A 24,748-nucleotide genomic window follows, 5' to 3' on the forward strand; every position below is an offset into this window, starting at 1 on the left:
TTATTTCTTTAATAAACAGGCTGAAAACTGCACTGACCTGTGTGCTGTTCCCCTGTCCTCCACTGTCACCAACTTCAACCACAGGGCCTGTTTCCTTATTGGACGGATTCCAGGTCTGAACTTGATCATTTCATGTATACTCTAAACCCACTAACACAAACGGGTTCACATCCAAATCCCAACCGTCCGTGGTTAGTGTCCAGGATATGTGATTGTTTGCAGTGATGAAAGTGATGACATTTTGATGATTTGAACCCACGGAGGTCTGAAAAAGAGACTGAAGATTTGGAATCGGACTGAGGGCCGTCATTCACATACATCAGCTCAAAGGTAAACTGTTTGTGTGTTTATTTACTGAGGCTTGACGTTTGTTACTGTGCATTAAAAATAAACATGCTCTTCTCATCACTTTAAAAAAAGTAAAACTTCAGTAACACACTTCCCTTTGGTCTCCTTTTCCCCATTTGCTCCCATGATGAGATTATATGTAACCAGTCACCTGAAGACATGCTTTAAGTGACTGTTTGATGTCCAGCACAACCCACTGATGATGTGTTCTAATGGGGGTGTCCACTGACCGAGGCTCTGCCTGTGTCACAGCATTGAAAATGAATGGGATTTTATTGCTGCAGCATGGCTCACAACATTTCTTTTCATTTTAAAGCACAGACAGTAAACTTCTGCCATAGTTGCAGGAAATACTTACGATTCATGCTTTGCAATGAAAATACCTCTGATTGAACCGGAAAAATCATAACCTACCAGCTTTAATGCTGACAGAGGGACACAATCTCTGTCCCATGTATCATGAAAGCACTCTGCTGTATATTAAATTGCTGTTACCAAGTGACCCTCAGGTCACTGAATTCCTTCTCTCCCTCAATTTTTTTTCCTTTCTCTCCCTTAAAGCAGGTTTAGTTCCGCAGGCACTGCCAGCTCTCTGATACCATGCCCAGACACTCATTCTTCACCTGTCACCCTAGACACTACTAGCAGTGTTAGGGTGTTAAACTGTGGTGCTATTACAGATGAGCTTGATTCTGTTCTTTCTCAATGTCCGCACTCGTCCACTTCCAGCAGAGCTCACTGGAGCCTGGCTGATTTTCCTCCTCACTAATCCAAAGGCAATGAGACCGATCGTACCACTTCGACTATTGCCCTGGTTGAGATCAGCAAACACAACGTAGTCCAGCGGTGAAACTTGGGCACACAGTAAGGTACCGTTCCATGCAGTGAATTTATCCATTGAATCATTGGCAAAATGGTGCCCTTAGAAGTTAGTTTCTTTCTTGAATAAAATATTGTTCCACAAAAATAACAATTTAGTTTAAAAATCTGCACTTTCATTTTTGGATTGCCTTCCTTTTCTCTGTTTAAATTATTTGTTAAGGAGAGACTTAATCAGGTTACTTTCTTTAGGAGGGCAGGAGGCAAATTTAATAAGAAGGAAGAGCTTGGATTTAATGCTTGTTAAGGTGCAGAAACTGTGACAATTCCTCTCTCTGTAATTGGTTCAGATCTGTTTGCTGCATGTGACAAATGGTGGCTGGTGTTGTATTACTGAGGGGCGATGCCAGCATCCCCACATGTTCATCTGACAAGTGTCCATTCAAGGCCCAAATTTCCGATACCGAATTTAACCTCATGTTTTTGGCTTAGAAATTAGATTGGATATCTTACAAGGGACATTGTAGTCATTTTCTAAATGCTTTTATGGAACTCCGATGTAATGTTTTGAATTGTTAAAAAAAAAATCACTTTATTTTTTCACACAGAATTTTTGTTATTACATAGAATGTACAGCACAGAAACAGGCCATTCGGCCCAACAGGTCTATGCCAGTGCTTATTCTCCACACGAGCCTCCTCCCTCCCTACTTCATCTCACCCTATCAGCATATCCTTCTATTCCTTTGTCCCTCATGTGTTTATCCAGCTTCCCCTTAAATGCATCGATTCTATTCGCCTCAACCACTCCTTGTGGTAGTGAGTTCCACATTCTCACCACTCTCTGGGTAAAGAAGTTTCTCCTGAATTCCCTCTTGGATTTATTAGTGTGGCCCCCAGCATTGCACTCCCCCGCAGGTGGAAACATCTTCTCTACATCTAAGTAATACAAGTAATTTTTGTTGCCCTTGTGTTTCAAAGCTTGGAATTAAGAATTGGGCATGACAAAAAACTGTTAAAATATTTCCATTCCAAAGGAATTGCAACATTAATAATCTCTTCATCTCTTCATTGCCTCCAGCAATGCCGAGATCTCTGCGCTCCTCCAAATTTGGTCTCTTGCACATCCCCGATTTTCATTGCTCCACCATTGGCGGCCGTGCCTTCAGCTGCCTGGGCCCTAAGCTCTGGAATTCCCTCCCTAAACCTCTCCTCCTCTCTCCTCCTTTAAGAAGCTCCTTAAAACCCCCTTCTTTGACCAAGCTTTTGGTCACCTGTCCTGATATCTCTTTATGTGGCTTGGTGTCAAATTTTTGTTTGATAATCGCTCCTGTGTAGCTCCCTGGGATGTTTTACTACGTTAAAGGTGCTTTATAAATGCAAGTTGTAGTAGTTGCATGTAGTAGTGGGGAGTTCTAGGACTTGGCCATTGCTGACAGTGGGGTGATGGTAGTGTCGAGGCGCTGCTCTGTGTAATGAGCGAGCTCTCAGCTCCTGTCGTCGCCTTTACTTGTCGGAAGCCCGAAAGATCAGTGAGGTTTGATTTACTCGGACCGAGCGGAAATCCCGCCTCTCAGCTCTCCGATCCGTAACATGACGCACCCTATTGGCATCTCCCTACTTCATCTTCTATTTATACATGCAAAATATCGGCCGAATCCGACTGGCTGTACAAAACCTACTCTCCATATCGTCTTTCAGCAAGTGTAGCTGCAGTTATTATTCACTCGCACTCTGCATTGGCCAGCAGCTTTTACACAGGTCTGTGAACAAACCCGAAATCTTACAGCAAGACTTTCCCCTGTAAGCAATTTATCCTTTATTATTTTACATTATTCAGAGTTTCCCCCCTCCCTCCCTTTTAATCCGGCAAACGACCCCACTTGTGTGTGTGTGTGTGGATGGTGGGTGCAGATAGGACAGACTGAGGGAGCACAGAGTGCCAGCGGGTCATGGGGGAGATGGGGGGTGAGGGTGAGGGATGGGGAGGGGGTGAGGGATGGGGTGAGGAGGGGGTGAGGGATGAGGAGGGGGTGAGGGATGAGGAGGGGGTGAGGGTGAGGGATGGGGTGAGGGATAGGGATGGGGTGAGGGTGAGGGAGGGGGTGAGGGATGGGGTGAGGGTGAGGGATGGGGAGGGGGTGAGGGTGAGGGAGGGGGTGAGGGTGAGGGATGGGGTCATACTGACCCTCTGATGGGGACGGTGTGGGGGATGGGGATGGTGTGGGGGATGGGGGTCACACTGACCCTCTGATGGGGACGGTGTGAGGGATGGGGGTCACACTGACCCTCTGATGGGGATGGTCTGGGGGATGGGGGTCACACTGACCCTCTGATGGGGATGGTGTGGGGGGATGGGGGTCACACTGACCCTCTGATGGGGATGGTCTGGGGGATGGGGGTCACACTGACCCTCTGATGGGGATGGTCTGGGGGATGGGGGTCACACTGACCCTCTGATGGGGATGGTGTGGGGGGATGGGGGTCACACTGACCCTCTGATGGGGATGGTCTGGGGGTCACACTGACCCTCTGATGGGGATGGTCTGGGGGGACGGGGGTCACACTGACCCTCTCCCTCTTGTAGCAATTTGTGCACCGCCACTGGGAGGGGGCGGGGGTCAGAGCGAATCATTTGCATATCCCGCCGCCATTGGTTGACAGGGCTGTCCGTTAAGCGGGCGGGAGGTGCGGATAGGCTGGGAGCGGGTGTGGGGCGGGACCTGGGCGCTGAGTCATGGCGCAGCCCATCAATCACAGGCGGCGGCCGCCGGGTGTCTGGGTGTCTAGTCTGTCTGTCTGGCTCCGTCTCGACTTGTTTCATTGTAACAATATGAAGAAGTTGGTCTGAAGCGGGACCCTGATAGTTTGCGGAGCGATGGCAGAGCGCGGCGCCGGCTCCGCTCCCTCTCCCTCTCCCAGCGGCTTATAGGAAGCGGGGACCGGATTTTGTTAAAATATTTTTTTTTATATTTATGTAGATTTTTTTTTTACAAAACCCCCCCCCCAAAAAAAAAAAATCAGCGTCTTTCGTTCGTTTGGCTTCCTTCTGGGACCGGACCGGGAGTTGGCAGTCAGGGTGAGTGCTGTGAATGTGGGGTCGGGGGTCCGGGAGATCAGCCGGTTGCTTGGGCCAGTTTGGGGAGAGTGGAGAAGGACAGGCAGCTGCTCGCTGAGGAGGGAGGGAGGGAGAGAGTGAGGGGGGGGAGGGAGAGGGGGAGGGAGTGAGGGGGGGGGGGAGGGAGAGAGAGGGGGAGGGAGTGAGGGGGGGAGAGAGGAGGAGGGGGGAGGGAGGGAGTGAGTGAGGGAGGGAGGGAGAGGAGGAGGGAGAGAGTGAGTGAGTGAGGGAGAGGAGGAGAGAGGGGGAGGGAGTGAGTGAGGGAGGGAGAGGAGGAGGGAGAGAGTGAGTGAGTGAGTGAGTGAGGAGGGGGAGAGACTGTCGGCGGCTACACACAGACACACATGTATTATTATTTTAAAGGTACCAGTAATTATTAATCCGGTGCTCTGGTTAATTGGGTGTTGAGAGGAGGTAAGTTTGGAAATGTATGGCGGGTTACAGAGTGCGAATGCCGCCGAGCCCTGGCGCCGGTCCCATTGAGTGATTGCGGGTCTGGTGTTGCAGGAGGGTCCGAGGCTCTGAATCCACATTTGCTGCACTTGTCGCACTTCCACCGGACCGGGATTGTTTGTGTTTCCAGAAAGCAAACTGTTCCCCTCAAACCGGCTAACTGCAGGGTATGACTGTGAGTGACTGATCTGGGGAGAGATTCTATTCTAATGTTTAACGTTTGCAGAAGCTGCTGGTTTGGCTGCTTTAAAAAAAAATACAACTTTCACGATTGTATAAACAGGCCAGTGAGCGGTGTGTTTTTATATTTATTGGGCAAATGTGTCTTTGCAAATCGTTGGGGGAAAGTTCAACGAGATTTGCACCGAATTGAAAGGGAAGCCTGTTTTATTCGGTAATAGTGAGGAGACTGAAGTGTAGTTGGATGTTTGGTGTTTGAAAAAGTCAGAGACTGGTCCAATGGCTGCGAACATTGGATCAGACAAGGTATGGTCACTCGAGAGATCAACTGTGATACGCTTATAAACTGAAGCCTCAAACAGTGATCTTAAAACAACTTCCAGTGGTTGTTCGTATATCTCCACCGTGTATCTCCACCGTGTATCGTGTATCTCCACCGTGTATCTCCACCGTGTATCTCCACCGTGTATCTCCACCGTGTATCTCCACCGTGTATCTCCACCGTGTATCGTGTATCTCCACCGTGTATCTACACCATGTATCGTGTATCTCCACCGTGTATCGTGTATCTCTATCGTGTATCTCCATCGTGTATCTCTATCGTGTATCTCTATCGTGTATCTCCACCGTGTATCTACACCGCGACATGTTGATTCGAGCACCAGGGCAGTGCAAACTAACATTTCCTAATGATTCACAATATCTGTGGATACACTTCCTGTGGATATGAGCCCTTAGCATCTTGCGTGCTAACACGTCATGTAGAATATGCACCAGTTTATTTTGAAGAACATTTTCACCCAAATTGAAATTCAAATAATAATTCAATAATAATAAACTCGACAAATTTAAATAATAAACTCGACGAAGAATTATTACTGCAGTAAAGTTACCAATCCTCTGTAAAAACAGCGTCTGAGTAGCAGAGATCAAGCATGGCCCTCAGTATTTTGTATACGGTAGTTTCAACAGTCCAGTGAGGTATGAGGTAACTTTCGTCTCATCACCATTTAGGATAATTGTTCACATCCAGTCTACTCCCTCTCTACTGTACTCAGACTATGTCCAACACTTGCTGCCTCTTTCCAGTTCCCATCCTATGCGAGTCCTCAGACTGATTCCTCTGCTCAAACAGCCATTGTGCATTTGAGGAGAAATGTAATCTTTTCTGATAAATAGATTGGAGATTCTGTACTTCATGGTGGGTGCCCCATTCGGCTGAGAAGGAGCTGCCTCACTGGCACTCCTGAGCCCTAGACGGTAAAAGAGCTCTTTAAATGTTTGCAGCAGTGGGCCCCGCGGGGGAGGTGAGTGCTATCTGCAGAGCAGCTCGTCCCAACTGGGAGATCCAGTGTGGAATTTCTCCTTCCGGATAGTAGAAATTGTAAACACTTTTTTTGACTCCATTAATCCCATCCCTCCAGTATATTGTCTGAAACATTGTGATCCAGTTAGTTGTGGGAATGAGTGTAACATTTACACAACTGGGTGTAATGCATCATGTGGTTCAAATGAATTTTGAAAATCATTTGCGCTACAGTTGTCATCTGAACCAAATCCCCTGTAATGCAGCTTTTTAATTCACTTTTAATATTGGACATCTACCACCTAGAATCAAGCGGCTTGATAATCTGATTACTTCTGTATTAAATGTTCTGTTGAACATTTTAAGGTGTGCGTGGATCATCACTCGATAAATGTGCAACAATCACAGCACAGTTGTCAGTCTTTTCCGTTGGGTACCATCGCACATGAATGGAAATGTGCTCTTGGTGTCTGTGTGACAATCGCCCCTATCAAAAAAAGGACCTGACATAGTTTGAAGCTGTGCTTTAAACTCTACATATTAATAGAATAATGGGTGCAGAGAAGTGAGTGGAAAGCAGCAATCTCATCTCGTGAGTTTAGAAGATGGTTAGACCCTCTTTGTTGTTTGATCTTCACTATTTTTGTTCTCTATGAAATCCCTCAATCAGATTACTGCCTTTTGATCATTGCTGGGTACCCATTATTCTTTAATTTATCACAACCATGCAGTGTTTTAACTTTTTCCACTAAAAAGGCGGTTCTATAAATATTACATTTTATTGATCTTTTTAGTTTTATGGTAGAGTTCAGATAAGCAAAAGCTTAAAGCAACAAATGCTCAGACCAAACGGCTGAAATTTGCAGTTGTTTATGGACCCGTTTTTAAAAAAAAATAACATTTCAGAATTCAGTTTTTTTGAGTATTGTCAAATATTATTTATAACTGATTTTTTTATTGCTTTTAAATTGCTCCAGGCAGGTTAATGCAGGTGATATTGTCTCTTTACAGCAATTGTACATAAAATATTTGTGCTTCACTAATGAATTTCTGTGATGTGTCTGTTTTCAGCCACAGAATGAGTAGGCTTTTAATATTCTATCAGATGTAAGGACTGGGTAGTTCATAGTCTGCCACTGTTGCCTTTTTATAAATTTAATTAACCCATTCGCTGTAAATTACATTTCAGTATTACCTTTTAGTGTTACTTTTTTCTGAGATTCATAAATGAAAAGTTGAATTTGACCGTTAATGTCCGATCTTCAGTCTGAATTATTTCCATACGGCCTGGAGATTGCATTCTGATCAGTACATGCTAATCCACGGTAACTTAAGAATGACCTATTTCAGCTAAATCCATTTTTTTTTGTGTTTGATTTGGTGTTGCTGCTTTTTTTCAATGCCTCTGTCTCCCTTCCCCCCCACTCAGCCTAAAAGAAAAAAAATCTACAGGTATTTGTGCCAGTAAGGTAGCAGTATATTTAAACTTTGATTATACTCCTCTACATTAATGTAGTTTGGAAGAATTTCTTGTGTTCTAGACGTCCCAGTCTTTTCAAATCATGTCACGTGCAAAGTTTTTGGCTTTTTGGCAACTAAGATTAAATATTTATTTGCACTTTTCCTTTTGAAATGCTTTGACAGAATGGGATTTCACAGCAAATCCATCAGTAGGTAAGCCAACATTTATGTAAAAGTATGTTCAGCTTTTGCCAGTGCTAATGGCGGATAAGGGGAGTACTGCATCTGAAATAGGAATCGGCACAGTTGAATTTAGTATTTTCTGTGCAGTGCCTTAGATACATTGAACAAAATTAATTCTGTTTTGCGGGGGTGGGTGGGGGGAGACATTTTAGTCCAATTTTTAACAAGAAGATATCAAAACTGTTTCTGTAATTAATCTAATTAAGTCTAGAAACATCTCGTTGCACACTATTAAGAGCTGGTTGAGCAAAGTTCTGGCTATTTCTTCGCTATATCGTCCAAACTTGAGAAGTGATATAACCCTTAAATGTTTTGACTGTGTACTTGAGGCGAATAATTGGTCTCATATGTAGGCTTTTTTCCACTGCGATCATGTTTTTTTTAAACAATGACCTTTTTGCAATGCTGCTAATGTATGTACTTGATAAATGATCTCAATTCTGCGATTTGACTTGTGCCTAGTGTACAGCACACAGATGATTAAAATAAATGTTTTAAATTTTTACACGTGGCGTAAGTGGTTGTTATAGGGTTCCAAAGAAAAAGTTTTTAAAATAAAATTTTAACTCTAGTTTGCCATGTGTTAAACTTTAGATATAGGGCTAGAAAATGATTTGGAAAGATAGCTGCCCTAACTTTTTCGGAAGTGTTTGCTTTCTGCTGCTAGTGACAACTGATGATTTTAATTGTGCCTATTCTTGTGTCGTAAAGTACATCTGATTTAGTGATCGTATCGTTACATTTTATCTGAGAGGACAAATAGCAGCAGAGAAAATTGTTGCTTGAGCAAGTGGATGCAATCATTTTTTAAATTAATGAATGGTTAGGTGTGTATAACATGTTTGGCAGTCTAATATTAGACATTCGAGAGGTTGAAAAGGGTAGAAGAGAAAATGATGAGTAAAGAAGCTTATGTTTTTTAAACAACGACAGTGTGCATTTATATAGCGCCTTTTAATATAGTAAAATGTCCCAAGGGGCTTCACAGGAGCGATTATCAAACAAAATTTGACACGGAACCACATAAGGAGATATTAGGACAGGTGACCAAAAGCTTGGTCAAAGAGGTAGGTTGTAAGGAGCGCCTTGGAGGAGAGAGAGGCGGAGAGGTTTAGGGAGGGAATTCCAGAGCTTAGGGCCCAGGCAGCTGAAGGCACGGCCGCCAATGGTGGAGCGATTTAAAAACGGGGATGCGCAAGAGGCAAGAATTGGAGGAGCGCAGAGATCTCGGAGGGTTGTGGGGCTGGTGGAGGTTAGAGATAATGAGGGGTGAGGCCATGATGGGATTTGAACACAATGATGAGAATTTTAAAATCGAGGTGTTCCCGGACCGGGAGCTAATGTAGGTCAGCGAGCACAGGGGCGATGGGTGAACGGGACTTGGTGCGAGTTAGGATACGGGCAGCAGAGTTTTGGATGAGCTCAAGTTTACAGAGGGTGGAAGATGGGAGGCCGGCCAAGAGAGCATTGGAATAGTCAAGTCTGGAGGTAACAAAGGCATGGATGAGGGTTTCAGCAGCAGATGTGCTGAGGTAGGGGCGGAAACAGGCGATGCTAAGGAGGTGGAAGTAGGTGGTCTTGGTGATGGAGCAGATATGTGGTCGGAAGCTCATCTTTGGGTCGAATAGGACGCCAAGGTTGCGAACGGTCTGGTGCAGCCTCAGACAGAGAGAGGGATGGAGTCGGTGGCTAGGGAACGGAGTTTGTGGCGGGGACTGAAGACAATGGCTTCAGTCTTCTCAATATTTAGTTGGAGGAAATTTTTGCTCATCCAGCACTGTCTGTCGGACATGCAGTGTGACAAATGAGAGACAGTCGTAAAATCAAGCAGAACAAATCCAAATGGGATAACAGTCAAACCTAAACATCTGAGTTCTGACGAAAGGTCTTCGACCTGAAACGTTAACTCTGTTTCTTTCTCCACAGATGCTGCCTGACTTGCTGAGCTTCTCCAGCATTTTCTGTGATTAAAGAAAATTGTAAGAGGAAAAATGGCACAGTGCATTATATGTGTAGTCATCGTACTTTTTCTTGACATGCTATTTACAGGAGGGTACATTGATGATATAGCTATGCATTTTTGTACGGTAGTTTCACAAGCTGTCAGACGTAGACAGCCATGGGGAGACAGGAGATGGTGTTGATATAGGGGTTCACGGGCGATCGCACCTTTACTTTAACTTGATTTTTGAACGTCTTTAGTAGCAAGAGGAGGTTGTGGGAAGTAAGCAGTTCCCTAGTTTTGAGAGCCTCGGAATGAACATGTTGAGTTCGTCATTTTCCACACCAATCAATCTCAGTGAGATTGCAAATCAGGGACAGTGTTGTGTTGTGAGCCCATGTCCACTAGGAACTGAAGGATTGAGACCACTCAAACTGTAATTAATGTAGAACTTTTGGAGCCATCAGACTAAGGAGACTAATCATGTCATCAGACTCGGTACGATTTGAACCTAGATTTCAGAAGTGGAAGGCCATTGTCCAATCCACCCACTGCCAGTAAGATTTCTAAAAGCAAAGTAAATTTTTTTAAGGTACAGTAAATTTGCTTTATATTGGATGCCTAAAAGACCTACATATTATATAAGCACATAAAAAGAACACTTGGAAACATAGAAGGACAGTTAACCCAAAGGTGAAATTTCTATTTTTCAAATTTCTGCTTGTTTCTTTGTATTCTAAGAGAGACTTAGGAGGCAGGTCGGAAGAGAGAGAGAGAGAGAGAGAGAGAGAAACATACACCAGACAAAACTCTCGAGGAAAAAGCAATTTTTGTATTTTTTTGAAAAAAATTGCAGTATAGCCTGCGTTAATGTAATGCCAGTGTGCACACATTAGCTGCAGTTTTCTTGTCAGGTTGTTTATATTGTGGCAGAAAGGAAACTGATTTATCTATGATTCGGTCAAAAGGGAATTGGATAAATACTTGAAGGGGAAACATTTTCAGGGCTATGGGGAAAGAGCAGGGGAGTGGGACTAATTGGTTAGCTCTTTCAAAGAGCCAGCACAGGCACAATGGGCTGATTGGCCTCCTTTTGCGCTGCATCATTCTATGATTTGTAGGTATTCATGTAGATGGTAGCAGCAGTGAGAATAAGTGCCAAAGGTCTTCAGTTAGATATAAATTCCTAGGTTCTATATGTTCATACACATATTTTGAGGTTTATGCACCACTTCTTCACTAAATAATTTGAGCATTAAGATTTGAGCCATCCCTGAAATTTTTATTTTTGAAAAGCAAATTTATTTAATCTTTTCTGTTGCTGCTCAAAAGTGATGCAGTCGTCAGATTCTGAAGATCTTGCGTTTCACTGGGAGGGAAATCTATGAAATTTAGTGTCAGGGTAACTGGCTGACAATTGAAGGGAAGTTGCTGAAAGATGAGAGCTTAAAGGATAGTTGATGAGAGTCCCGGCTATAAAGACGTTTAATGGTGAGCTGATTGCAGCAGCACATTGCAGTGCCAATGCCAAGTGTGTATTTGACTTGTGATCGACTGTCTGAGGAACCAGCTAAACTCCAGCCTTCAGCTATACTGTGTCCATCTTCTCCACTTTAGTATTCAGGACTCATTGGTGGGAGTAAAACAGTGTTTTCTTTATTATTTTAATGATTCTGAATTACACCATCTCTTCCCATTATTCACTATAGTATATGCAGTAGAGCCTTTGTTATCTGGGCTCATTGGGACTGGACAGGTGACCATAACTTTAAAATGTCTGTAACTTTGAATTGTCAGTATACTGCATTAAAAAAATGGTAAGAAGTGTGCCTTCAGTAAATGTCTAAACTTGTCAAAGAAACAAAAATGAACTACAACAAGTGCTAGAAATACATAATTGTACATTACTGTGAAAACATATGAAGAGGTTTCTTTTATATTTAAAAAAAAGCATGGTCTCTCTGAAACAATTGTCTCGTCCATTGTAACAGTTGCTGTATCTCTCTGGTTGTACTTGTAAGTATCCAAAGGGAGTTCAGTACCTTACAGTGTAAGCCAAAACGTGCGTATGTGTGTTTGGAGAGAAAGGGGTTTAACCTTTATACATTTAATAAACCAGCTCAGAATATCTTAAGAGCCTATTCACTTCTTGGCTGATGACTAACTTTATACTACAGCTGAATATTTTTGCCACATGGTGATCAAAGATAACAATTACTAGAAGAGTCATATCCATATATGAATATAAAGTATCCTCCTGGGCTTTTAACTGGTAGCACCCAAACAGTACACTGAAAGGCAGGGGCTCATTTCAATCCCTGAAAAGGATGTCCCTCATTTGAACCAGTGGTCAATTGTGACCTGAAGCTTCCTTTTGTGGAATATAATTTTGCTGAGGCATGGTTTAGGAAGGATTAGTAAAATCTAAACTTTGCTGCGTGACCTCCACAGTTAGTTATTTAAGAATGGAGTACACTTCAGGATACACCCAATGTTACCCCACTAAAGTCATCTTCAGGCATCAACCAGTTCTTTCCTTATCTGATATCTGAAGTAAAGTGTAGATTCACAATGTAGGCATATATTCATTTAGAGCTTTCTGTCAGTCAAAGATAGCAGCCCAAACATACTGTGTGAAATTTAGGATGCTTCTCTCCCTGTTCCCCCCTCAAAATCAGGCTTCATCAATTGTATCAAAATTAAACATCATGTGTGAAAGAGCAGTTAGCTTGTAGATCTGATAAGTCTTTGAATTTTAGTTTGATACTAAATTTCTCATCTAGCCCATCTGCCAGTAATCCTCATGTTTAGTTTGTCAGTTTAACTGGTGCTGTGACACTAAACTTTCTCACCCATTCATCACTGGCACCTTGAATCTAACACATTGACCGGCGTGTGTTTTGGACAATGAGTATTATGGGACTGCAGAAGTAAATTCTGTTTGAGGCTGCGTTACCGTGCTGTGTGAGAGAATCCAGTGTGGTGCAGTCCTCTTAGTGAGGGAGTGATCTAACAAACAAAGACACCTTCCTTTATGGACAGGATCTGAATAATTGACTCGAATAATGCTTATAGTTTTATAGTAAAAGGAAAATCTTAATTTCTTTGGCTGTTCAAGGTTTTAATTTAAACTCTTCCCATTCTGGCATGGGAGGGAAAATTTTATACTTGGGGACTTGTTTAAAAAAAATGACAGGAAAAAATACTTGATTCGACCTCCGGAATGAAATGGCTGCAGGTCTTTTTCTTGTTGGGTCGGTAATTTATGCTGCCCTTTTTATTTTTACTGCCTTTAAAGTGCACATGTTGTGATGGATGCTGTTCTTCTAAGCAGAAAGCACCCAAGTTGTTACACGAGTACATCAAGTGGTATCGGCACTTACCAGATATTCTCCTGTTTGTGTCTGTTGCAAACAGCACTGTAAGATCAGGTTTTAGATTTATTATATGCTAGATCTAAATCAGTATTGTCGCTAGATTTTAGCAAAGTGTAATGAGTATGTGACTTTGTTTAATATGTCCATATCAACTGTGAAACACCCACCGGTTTGTCTGGCGACAGTTTTTTGAGTGTAATATCAGCATGAAATACTGGTGTCTGGAAGGTTATTTTTAACTGGTGGTAGAAGTGGGAGCAATTTTAGCTGATGAATTTCAAGTATGTTACACAAAGCGTATTGGCACAACATTAAAGAGTATTTTTCCTACAGTGTATTATCAATATAACAAATAAGCTCAGTGACAACATTGCGAATGATTTGAATATGGAAGATTTATGAACAATTCCTACTTTGTAAATTCCGGATTAGTCGTCTTTAGAGAATGTTTTTATTTAGTATTACATGAACTTGCTGTATTAGTATAAAAGTATATGTTGTAGCAAGGAAAGTTATAGAACTAACCAGCATTATTTCTTCCTCATTTCTGCATGTATACTACCCTTAAAAAAAAAAATGGCTTAAATCCTGGTTAGGTTCCTGACATATGTTGAGTATTTCCTGCCTCTTCACTTTTAGTTTTTGTGTGTTGCTTTTTTGCTGCTATTTCAAGTACAACTCACTTTCTCTTCAATTGAATCACAAGAATATAATCACCCTTTTCCTATGTTAGAAGTTTGAAAGCTCCTGCACTTTACTACTCGACAAAAAGGCATTGGGGTTGATAAATCTTTTCCTTTTCGATGGGTCTTGCAGCGCTATTGCAGTTTTGGAAAGCAGAGTTGAGGAAACTGCAGTGACGACCCTTTTGTTCCGCAGTGTCCGTACTTAAATGGAAACTTAGAGTTTATATAAAGAATACATTAATGACCCTGTTTTGCAAATTAAGGCAATGTAATTGCAGAACTCCAATTGGTAGGGACTTGCCTTTGTGGAATCCTGCTCTGTGGTCTGTGATAGTTACTGTGTTCTGATCCGGGTGATGGCGCGGACACGATGGGCCGAAGGGCCTCTATCCGTGCTCTATGACTCTATGAGTTAGGCTCCTGGGCACATTATGAAACAGTAGGAAATAATAGCTGAAGTTTTTTTTTTGGTCATTCTGCACTAACTTTGTGACATATTGAAAATGTCAATCTGTGAGTTGGCACACCGTCCACTGTGAACCCTACAAATCAGGAAAGCCACTCGATGTGTGCTGAGTTAGTTGATCTTGGTCAGACTGGGGCTGGAGGTACTACAGTTCACCTTGGTGCCTTTAAGGCTAGAGAGGTGAAAAATATGCTAGGATTCCCACACCTGATAGCTCCGCAGTGACTCCTGCTGGAACGTGCATGGTTAAAATAACCTCCAGTAGCGACAGCTTTGGGCTATTATGACTGGCTTTGTTGAATCACATGCTAGTGGTCACAGTCTAGACTCAGAAATGCAGAATGACCATTTAAGTAAAGTATTGGAAGGCTGGTCGAGGGGATAGAAACTGAAACAAAGGCCCAGAATTTCCTGAAACGGTGTAACTGGCCAGTTATGCTGAAATTTCCACTGTGCGAGATACACCAAAATTCCCTGAGAATCTCAATAGAATGTAAAAACTGGCATAAAGCAAGTGGAAATCAGATTGAATATTCGGGGCCCGAGGAAAGCATCAAACTTACACTATATTCCTTCTTTAAGTCGCTCTTTTTGCATGAAAATTAAAGTTTAAAGCCACCACACCATAATTATGCACATTAGTCACAGAATGTTTAAGAAAATGCAACTGTGAAAGATTTTCAATTTTAGTGCAACTCATTCTGATGCCATAAAACATTCATTCAACAATACTGAAAATACATTTTAATTCTCTGTGTGGGGGAGATATAAAACACCCGAAATATGACCTTGGGTCATGTGCCTAAAATTTTAGGCGTAAATTTATAGCCTATTCGGGGGTACGTTTAGGAAATTCATGTGAGCTGTACTTTTCCACGGGCGCGGTGCAATGTTAATAAACGGCTGGAGATTTTGCCCAATCGGCTTAAAAGATCAAGAAAATTCGGGCATAGTGTAAAAATGAGCCTGTGACGTAGGCCTGAATTTCCTTGATCCTTTACGCCAAAAATTAGCATCACGCCATTGTTTCAGTGCAAGTTTTCAAGAAATTCCGAGTCAGATATTTTGCTCAGAAAGAGCTTCAGCCATGGGTCTGTAGGTAAATGCACATCATGGTATGGTATTGTGTCATACAGAGCAGGGAGGCCTCGATTTGATCCTTGGTCTGTGCCGTGTTAGCACCAATGTCAGCGAGGAGGCTGGTAGGAGGCACATCATTAGTCTCTCTCGCTAGATTAGAGAGGGGAAATATCGGACCGGGCTCTGCTCTGATCGCTATCTGGTGATCTCTTTCACAAAGTGTGTGCGCGTGGCGGCCGCATGAGGCCAGGAATGGGTTCGGCTTGAATTCCCTCTCCCACCACAGTCACAAAGTCTGCCAACACCCGCTCTCTATTGGCTCATGTAGAGGATCATCATTTGGACAAAGTCTACTAATGCCTGTAGAACATAGCGGAGTGGGGGGGGGTGAAAATATGGAATATAGTGCAGTGGGGGGGGTAGAAATATGGAATATAGTGCAGTGGGGGGGGTAGAAATATGGAATATAGTGCAGTGGGGGGGGTGAAAATATGGAATATAGTGCAGTGGGGGGGGTGAAAATATGGGATATAGTGCAGTGGGGGGGGTGAAAATATGGGATATAGTGCAGTGGGGGGGGTAGAAATATGGAATATAGTGCAGTGGGGGGGGTGAAAATATGGGATATAGTGCAGTGGGGGGGGGTGAAAATATGGGATATAGTGCAGTGGGGGGGGGGTAGAAATATGGAATATAGTGCAGTGGGGGGGGTGAAAATATGGAATATAGTGCAGTGGGGGGGTGAAAATATGGGATATAGTGCAGTGGGGGGGTGAAAATATGGAATATAGTGCAGTGGGGGGGTGAAAATATGGAATATAGTGCAGTGGGGGGGTGAAAATATGGGATATAGTGCAGTGGGGGGGGGTGAAAATATGGAATATAGTGCAGTGGGGGGGTGAAAATATGGAATATAGTGCAGTGGGGGGGGTGAAAATATGGGATATAGTGCAGTGGGGGGGGGTGAAAATATGGGATATAGTGCAGTGGGGGGGGTGAAAATATGGAATATAGTGCAGTGGGGGGGGTGAAAATGGTCTTTGGCGCTGGCGTTAATCGGCAGCTCGTTTTACGTTGAAGCCAACGGAAAAGAATAATCGCGCCGGTATAAATCGAGCTGCCGATTGATCACTGTCTGTTTTGTTCTCGACGGGGAATAATTCCAGCCCATAAACAGTCATTGGGGCCGACTTTTAATTTCTCACCGTGGGTGTAAAACCAGGGACGGTGATTGGCTGTTCATTATAGAAACCCACTGATTATCATTTCCATTGAAACCGGGAGGATTTTTTTTTAAGTACATTCTTTGAAATTGTTCTTGTTTCTGGGAGTTAGGCTTAAAACACATTTAGTTTAAGTTGGGACTTTTTGCGTTTTATTATGAGGCACGATTTTAAAAGTGAAAAACGGGTGGGTTGGGGACGGGGCTTTCAAAATCGCAACCGTTTCAGACGCTCCCCCAGCCCGCCCATTTCTGATTTTCACCGGGGCAGACGACCAACCCGCTCCCAGGAGGCAGGTCGGGCATTAAAATCTTTCAAAGAGGCGGCGGGCCTCCTTCCTCCCACAGTTTCCGATTTCAGCCCCGGGGGGGGGGGCCGGGATTCCTGGGCCTTCTCTCTCACGCCTCGTGAAAGGAGGCAAGAAGGCCCGAGGCTAACAGCGAGGTGCATTTCTAGCACGGCTTGTGGGCCCCGGAGGAGCAGGACTGCTGCCCCCAGGCCCAACAAGCCCACCTGCAGCGACCCCTCCCCCAATCATCGTGGACCCCCCATCTCCCCCCCCCCCCCCCAATGATTGCGGACCCCCGACCCCGATTCTGCCCCTCCCAATGATCACGGACCCCCACGATGCCCCCCCCCCCCATGACTGACCCCCCAATCCCTCCCCCTGTGCTTACCTGAAGACGTCCTCTCCCTGGCTGCTCTCCCGTTTGACAGGCTGGTCTCAGTCAATCAGGTCGGTCGGACGGCAAACCGACAAAAAAAATAAAAGATGTCCTTACGTCAAAATCGTAAACACGTCTGGGAAACCCGTACCTCCGGGTTTTCCGTCCGCAATTTGACCCCCCTCCTCTTCCCGGCTCGGAGTCAAAATCATGCCCATGGTGTCTGTAAAACCTGTTTGTGTTTTTATATCTCATTTACATTTAAATATGCCTTTTAGTTTTATTTTTCTTATGCTGGTAATATCGCAACAATTTTTTTTCTCTTTTTCTGACATTCAATCAAATATTCCAAATATTATTTAATATTTTCATCTGTTTTTGGTTGGACATATCCCCACTTCTTCGTGCCAGAATGCAACACAGTGTAAAGCTACCACATTTTCCTCTCTCCGCTGTGGACACCTGCATTTTTTTGAAAATCTGCTGTCTGTTGACATCGAATATGTGTAATTTTGGTGTTTTAAAATATCTGTCGTTGCTTTGTATTATTCCAGTTAGCAGAGAATATTCATGTTCAAAATAATCTTCCTGTCACGGGAGGTATGAAGAACGTTATTGAGGTAGAATCTATTCTGCAGGTTTAGAATTACCCGGCTGCTCGGCTGGAACTTGTAGGAATGGTGTCTGTTGCCCTTTTTATTTTCTTTGGGTTATTTTTAATGTCATCTGTTAAGTATTTGGATCATTGTTGGTGGTGGCACACCCCTCAAGTCCTCGGCCAGTTGCCTTGTATTTGTTGTGATTGTGTCAAGTTCTGTATCAGCGAGGTTGTTTGGTAGGGTTTGCTGGTTTTCAGCGCCCCATAGGATTTGTTGTGTGGTTTGAGTTGTACTCCCTGTTCTGAGCCTTGTCCGTCTGGAATTTGTAATTCACCAATGGCCTGCAGTTCTTGCTGTTTAAGAACTTTTTTTCTGTTCCTGCGAATAATATTTGTGCCGAGTCTTCTAATGACTTCCAAAGCGAACTCGATCACTGTCCAGGAGATCGCCAGTTAAGTACTGGGAATAATATACATTTCAGTAGTCTGCTTGCTGTTGTGTGAATTTCTGATGCACTTAGTTTTGCATTTTCTGTCTTCAGTGGTGGTTTCTGTCTTTTGGTTGTGCGGAGATTTGAAGTATTAAACTGTTTTTTGGTTAACGCTGGGTGCATCTCGTGACACTGGGAAGTTTGAGTGGTGTGATGCAGTGTATATTTTCAGCAAGGGATGGTAGTTTACGAGCCACTTTGCTTTACAGCGCTACCAGCAACAGTACTACAAGGTAAATGAGACAGTAGCAACCCGAGCGACCAAGATAAATATTGCCACAGTCTGACCATGCAGACAAGCAGTATTTCTCCCATCACTGGCCTGGGTGTCTTTTCCCCAGCCATTGGGCAAGCATCAGTGACCTAGAAATAAGCACAATTTGCTGCATATGTTGAGTGTGTTTGAAAGATGCGTCATGTAATTTTGAGAGTGTGTACTGAGTTTAAAAATCTGTGGGTGATAAACCACTGGTGTGATTTCAGTGAAATGGATTTTCCTCTTTTCCATTTTAATTTTACTTCACTTTGTGCACGGACAGGTGACTGACAACTGCATATGCATAGGTAGCCAGTTGGCAAACGTAATTGGTGGCACATTAACTTTAAAGGGCCGTACTTTAAAGGGTCTTTCTGAAATCGTAGGCATGAGTGAAAAGTTGACCAAAAGCGGTGACACATTGTTTAATGCTGCTGTGAGCATCTGTATCCCATCAAAAGTGAACTAATGGATCTTTAACAAAAAGGGAGGGAATGGACATTAATAATGAGCTCGGGCAGCATTCCATTGGTGCACAGTCACATTGAGAAATACCCAGGCCAGATTCGGAGCTCGTAGGCCTGAAATGTCTGGGGCAGGCGGGTGGGCCAGAATTTGAGGCGGCTCTTGGTTCCACCAGGTCTCCGCACCCTTTTTGTTTTAAACATTTCACTGGAAGTGGGGCTGGATGCTTTTTACTGCAACAACAACAACTTGCATTTATATAGCGCCTTTAACATAGTAAAACGTACCAAGGCGCTTCACAGGGACGATTATCAGGCAAAATTTGACAACAAGCCACGTAAGGTATTAGGACAGGTGACCAAAAGCTTGGTCAAAGAGGGAGGTTTTAAGGAGCATCTTAAAGGAGGAGAGAGAGGCGGAGAGGTTTAGGGAGGGAATTCCAGAGCTCAGGGCCCAGGCAGCTGAAGGCACGGCCGCCAAAGGTGGAGCGATGGAAATCAGGGATGCGCAAGAGGCCAGAATTGGAGGAGCGCAGAGATCTCGGAGGGTTGTAGGGCTGGAGGAGGTTACAGAGATAGGGAGGGGGGCGAGGCCATGGAGGGATTTGAAAACAAGGATGGAGAATTTTAAAATCGAGGAGTTGCAGGACCGGGAGCCAATGTAGGTCAGTGAGCACCGGGGTTATGGGTGAACGGGACTAGGTTACTGGACTGACTGGATGAGGCTACCTGTCAGAAATCCCACCAGTTCTGCCTTTAGTTCCCCCCCCACCCACCCAGGTGCACTTGCATGCCAGAACCAGATCGTATCAGAGGTTGCCCCGTAAAGCATTACGTGCCGTTACCTAACACAGTGATTAATTGTCACTGGGAAAGTAACAACTTAAAATTCTGATTTTTTTTTTTACAAATTTTAAGTCTCGATGGCCGGCACCAAAATGTAGAGGAAAGGTGGTGTCCTGAAATTCCTGACCTCCCTCAATCAGGCCAGAGGCCTCAGTAAGGCCGGAAATGGAGCACATCCCATTTCCCTTATGCCGATGACCTCAGCCCTGGGGCAGGGTCAGACCAGAAGTGCTGCCTTGCTGCACATCTGATGGTAGAATGGAGCCCCAGAAATTTTGGGTCCAGTGGGTTCAAGAAAGCAGATGTCATTCGTGTCGTTGGACAGTGCAAAATATGAATAAAGTAACACGCAAGTCTTCCACCCAAGGAGGTGGCAGGCACGGGTCCGATGGGCAGAATGGGCTCCTTCAGTGCTGCGTTATTCTGTGATTCTATATCGCAATGGAGCAGTAGAAGCGGAATGAAGAGGGGACAATGAGCCGGCATAAAGGTGCACAACATGCCTCCGGTACCAGTGAGGTTAGCGAGAGTGCAGCAACAGAATCGGCTACCTGGACAGGGCAACGGTTCAGTGAGTAAAGAAGCTGAGGCACCCCAGGGAGACTGCGACTGACGTGTGCCTCCTGGGTCATGAAGATCTGCAGGGAACAACCAACCATCTGCCAGACGCTTTGAGTGGTGATGAAATCACCAATGTTTATGCTACAGGGGGTGTTCCATTCATCCACGGACTTCATCGCACGATTCGGCCACTTTCTATCTTTGGCTTTTGGACATTTGATACTTTTCTGGGCAATGAAAGAATGACTGACTGACTGCAAGATATATTAACGGTGTATTAATTTAATTAGCTGTTTTAATGCTTGTGGTGTACCTGCTTAATGTGTTTTGCCTTTGCTTAATAAAACCATAGGGAGACACCGGGCTGCCCCAGTGTCATCTAACAAAAAAACTAATAAAAGTGCCCCCTTTTTAGAGGGGCAACACTAATGGAGAACTAAACCGTAAAACAAAGGAAACTTATAAAATTGAATAATGTTACATCTAGTTATCCAGTCTGCCCACCAGTGCCGGAGGTGCCCACCAGCCACAGAAGGCCTCAAGTCCTTAACGTGTTTTGCTGATTCACTCACCATTTGTGTCATGAATTTCTTTGTGTTGCTTGTGGATATTCACTATTCGTAATACTTCCCAACTGGCTGTAGCGCTGGTGAGTAGCTGCCAGCAGTAGGACACCTGTTTGAATCTGACTAATGGCGATGGATCTGCATCAGAGCAAGAAGTTTCCTTTGCTGGAGTCACTGTGGGCTTTTTGCTTTTCAAAGGCTCCATGCCAACAAACTGCTTGTGTGCTACTCCCTGCAGCCACTAGTGGAGACCAGCATGTTGCATCGAAACTACAGCACAGAAACAGGCCATTCGGCCCAACTGGTCTATGCCGGTGTTTATGCTCCACAGGAGCCTCCTCCCACTCTACTTCATCTAATCCTATCAGCATATCCTTCTATTCCTTTCTCCTTCATGTGTTTATCTAGCTTCCCCTTAAATGCGTCTATGCTATTTACCTCAACTACTCCTTGTGGGAGCAAGTTCCACATTCTAACCACTCTCTGGGTAAAGAAGTTTCTCCTGAATTCCCTGTTGGGATTTATTAGTAACTATCTTTTATATTTATGGCCCCTAGTTTTGGATTTCCCACAAGTTGAAACATTTTCTCTACATCTACCCTATTAAACCCCTTCATAATCTTAAAGACCTCTATCAGGTCACCCCACAGCCTTCTCTTTTCTAGGGAAAAGAGTCCCAGCCTGTTCAGCCTTTCCTGATAAGGATATCCTCTCAGTTCTAGTATCATCCTTATGAATCTTTTTTGCACCTTCTCCAATGCCTCTATATCCTTTCTATAATATGGAGACCAGAACTGTGCCCAGTGCTCCAAGTGCGGTCTAACCAAGGTTCTACATAAGTTTAACATAACTTCTTTGCTTTTCAATTCTATCCCTCTAGAAATGAACCCTCTTGCTTGCTTTGCCTTTTTTATGGCCTTATTAACCTGCATTGCTACTTTTAGTGATTTGTGTATCTGTGCCCCTAGATCCCTCTGCACCTTTATCTGTTTAGACTCTTATTATCCAAGTAGTAGGTGGCCTCATTATTCTTTCTACCAAAATGCACCACCTGACACTTATCGATATTGAAATCAATTTGCCAATTCTGTAAGTTTATTAATGTCTTCTTTATGTGAGCGTATAACAGTGGGTATCTGAGGCCCCCTGCATCTGCCTCGTATGTTGTCCGAGCGAGTTGAAATCAGACATGAGTGCATCGTAGTGTTGGGACCCAAAAGCCTCTCTGGCAGCAGTGGGAGCTCCTAATGTGCCGACGGCCTGTGCAGTTAAGATCACCACTGCTATGGTCACATGCTCAATGGCAGACTGAAGAGCAGAAGATAGTTGGTCCAAACTATCCATAGCATCTTCCAATGTTGTGTGTACAGAGGCAAGTGCTTTCTCAACATAGGCCTAGTGCTCTACCAGCCCCCACTGAAAAGCAAGCCCATTATGGCAGTGCCATCTTACAACTCGACAGGTTGGGCCACCTCGTACCAACTGATCCCTCATCAGCCCCACTTTATCACCAAGGTTCAGTGCCTCACCAAGAGCCCTCCCCAGAACTGCCTCCCTCTGCTCCCTCCCCGTCCACCACATGATGGGGGGCCACAGGAGGGTGAGACGTTTCTCCAGAGAAAACCTAGCCCCGAGTGCCAGCTTTAGAATTTGCAACATGTTTTGTATATGCTCTCTCGGTAAGAGATTTTAACCAAAAGAAAATGAGGAGGTTCTGTGCCATGTACTCGCACTGATAATACAGGAATGTGAGCACATGGGGAGGGCTTTTGACTGCCGCAAAACTTTGAGAGATGTTTATATATAGTAGCCGTAGTACTGTAGAGTAGGAGCCCGAATGGTCAGGCATGCATCCTGGCAGGCCAATCGATAAAGCAGCATTGATAGCATCTCTCAGAAATGTTTGTATTCTGGCTTGTACTATCTGCAGAGGGGGAACGAGTGAGTGTGCGGTAGTGTTATGAACTAGCGAGTGTGTGTGTGTGTGTGTGTGTTTTCTAACTGTTGCCATGTTTGTTTTAACAAAATGGTACTAATCCTAAAAATGAATAGAATGCACCTTTATTTGGTAACTGGAGGTGTTGGGAATTAATGGGACGATTCAGCAGAAAGCTGTTCAGCGGGGGAGGGGCAGAAGAGGATGGAGGTTAAAGAGGATCCATTATTCTACCCGTCCGTACACAAACTGTGCTCGAGTCACGTACTTGAATTTAACGGACAAGCTGCCTCACTACTGATCAGCTCGGTGACTATCTCTCGCCCAGTGCTGTGGATCTGACGACCCACCAGTCATTAATCACACTCGTGAAGGGTCCTATTAACCAGCTCCCATTGGCGTCCGTGTTGAGAATAACAGAAGAGGCTGCACCATCAAAATCTTGTACCAATCAATTACTACTTTGGCTGTGTTAATGAAAGCTGTAAATACGGGTGATTTATGGCGGGGAATGTTTGTGTTTCTAAGTGAATTGTCTGTGTGTTTGGGTGATGGGCTCACCTACGCACTTCAACTCCTTAAAGACTGGCGATTCCAGCTCTTTTAATCAAGCTCGATCCACTATGTGGTGATAATAATTATATTTTGAATGCAATATCTGCGTACAGAATGACCCAGAATTATTATTTTTTTTAGGTGGATGCACTGATTGATTTTTAAATCCCACCCCTACGTTTACTTTGATGAGCAGAGTATAGATCTGAATAGTATCTCCCACCATATGGCAATATATGTATTGCATTATTAGCCATTAACAGTGCAAAAATAATCAGTTTCTGATTTAAGTGCTTATAGAAGAAGCTGTACCCGTGTTCTGCTAATTATTCTGCTTGTTCTCCATTAAATAGATATAAGCTGTATACCTGAAGACAGAGGCAGGTGTCAGTCAATGACAAATGCCACTGGCCCACAGCAAAGGTCCAAGACTTGATTCATACCATCGCTGGTTGAAGGCAGTTTGCAAAATTTCTGCACAGGAAGCTTTCGGCATATGTGATCGCAGTGCAGTGAGTATGTGTGAACGTCTGGATATGTTCAATCCGAGGGGCTCGTTTCACTCTCGCTCTTTCCGTTTATTGCAAAATCCAGTGGCCTCGGTGCAGCGATTGACTTTAATTTTGAGCCTGTCGTGTTAACAATTACCTGTCCGCGGTCATGTGTGAAATGAGAGCCCCGATCATATTAATTATGCTCCTCTAATAAGACATTGTAAACTGCTAATTGCTAATTACCAGTTTGAGACAGCTGGGTTAGTAAGAAAAGCTAATCCACACTTTGGAGAGTATTGGGGACGTTGTGATGTGGAGGGGGGGGTAGGATATTGGAGAGAAGGGGTGGGGCAGGGAGGAGAAATCAAATGATGGAAAAACGGGCATTTCTGCTGTTTTGTCAAAATTGGTGACCTGTCAGGAAATTTCCTAATGCACCCACTGTTTACATTAGTACCTGGAGTAACTCTCATAGACTCTGTAAAATGATGAAATCTGCAGCATTCCAACTGTATGCGGACTTTGAATTCTTTTTCCTGTACTGAAACAGATTGGGAGTGAGGGGGGACGGTGAGCGGCCGAGTTACCGCGGTAACGTCCTTGCTTTCCTGGGGG

General features: G+C 44.0%; 1 protein-coding gene across 2 annotated transcripts in view; it reads left to right on the forward strand.

Moving 5' to 3' along the window:
• Nucleotides 1-3,981: 3,981 nt before the first annotated feature.
• sertad2b (SERTA domain containing 2b) overlaps nucleotides 3,982-24,748 on the forward strand; it is a 75,907-nt gene continuing 55,140 nt past the window's right edge. Inside the window, exons 1-2 of one of the 2 annotated variants that reach the window (XM_067989509.1) lie at nucleotides 3,982-4,245; nucleotides 23,993-24,151. The gene's annotated coding sequence lies outside the window, so the exon portion shown is untranslated. The remainder of the gene's footprint in view (nucleotides 4,246-23,992; nucleotides 24,152-24,748) is intronic. The other variant, XM_067989510.1, reaches the window with a different exon arrangement.

Source organism: Heptranchias perlo, chromosome 8 (genome assembly GCF_035084215.1).
Source record: "Heptranchias perlo isolate sHepPer1 chromosome 8, sHepPer1.hap1, whole genome shotgun sequence".
NCBI lineage: Eukaryota > Metazoa > Chordata > Chondrichthyes > Hexanchiformes > Hexanchidae > Heptranchias > Heptranchias perlo.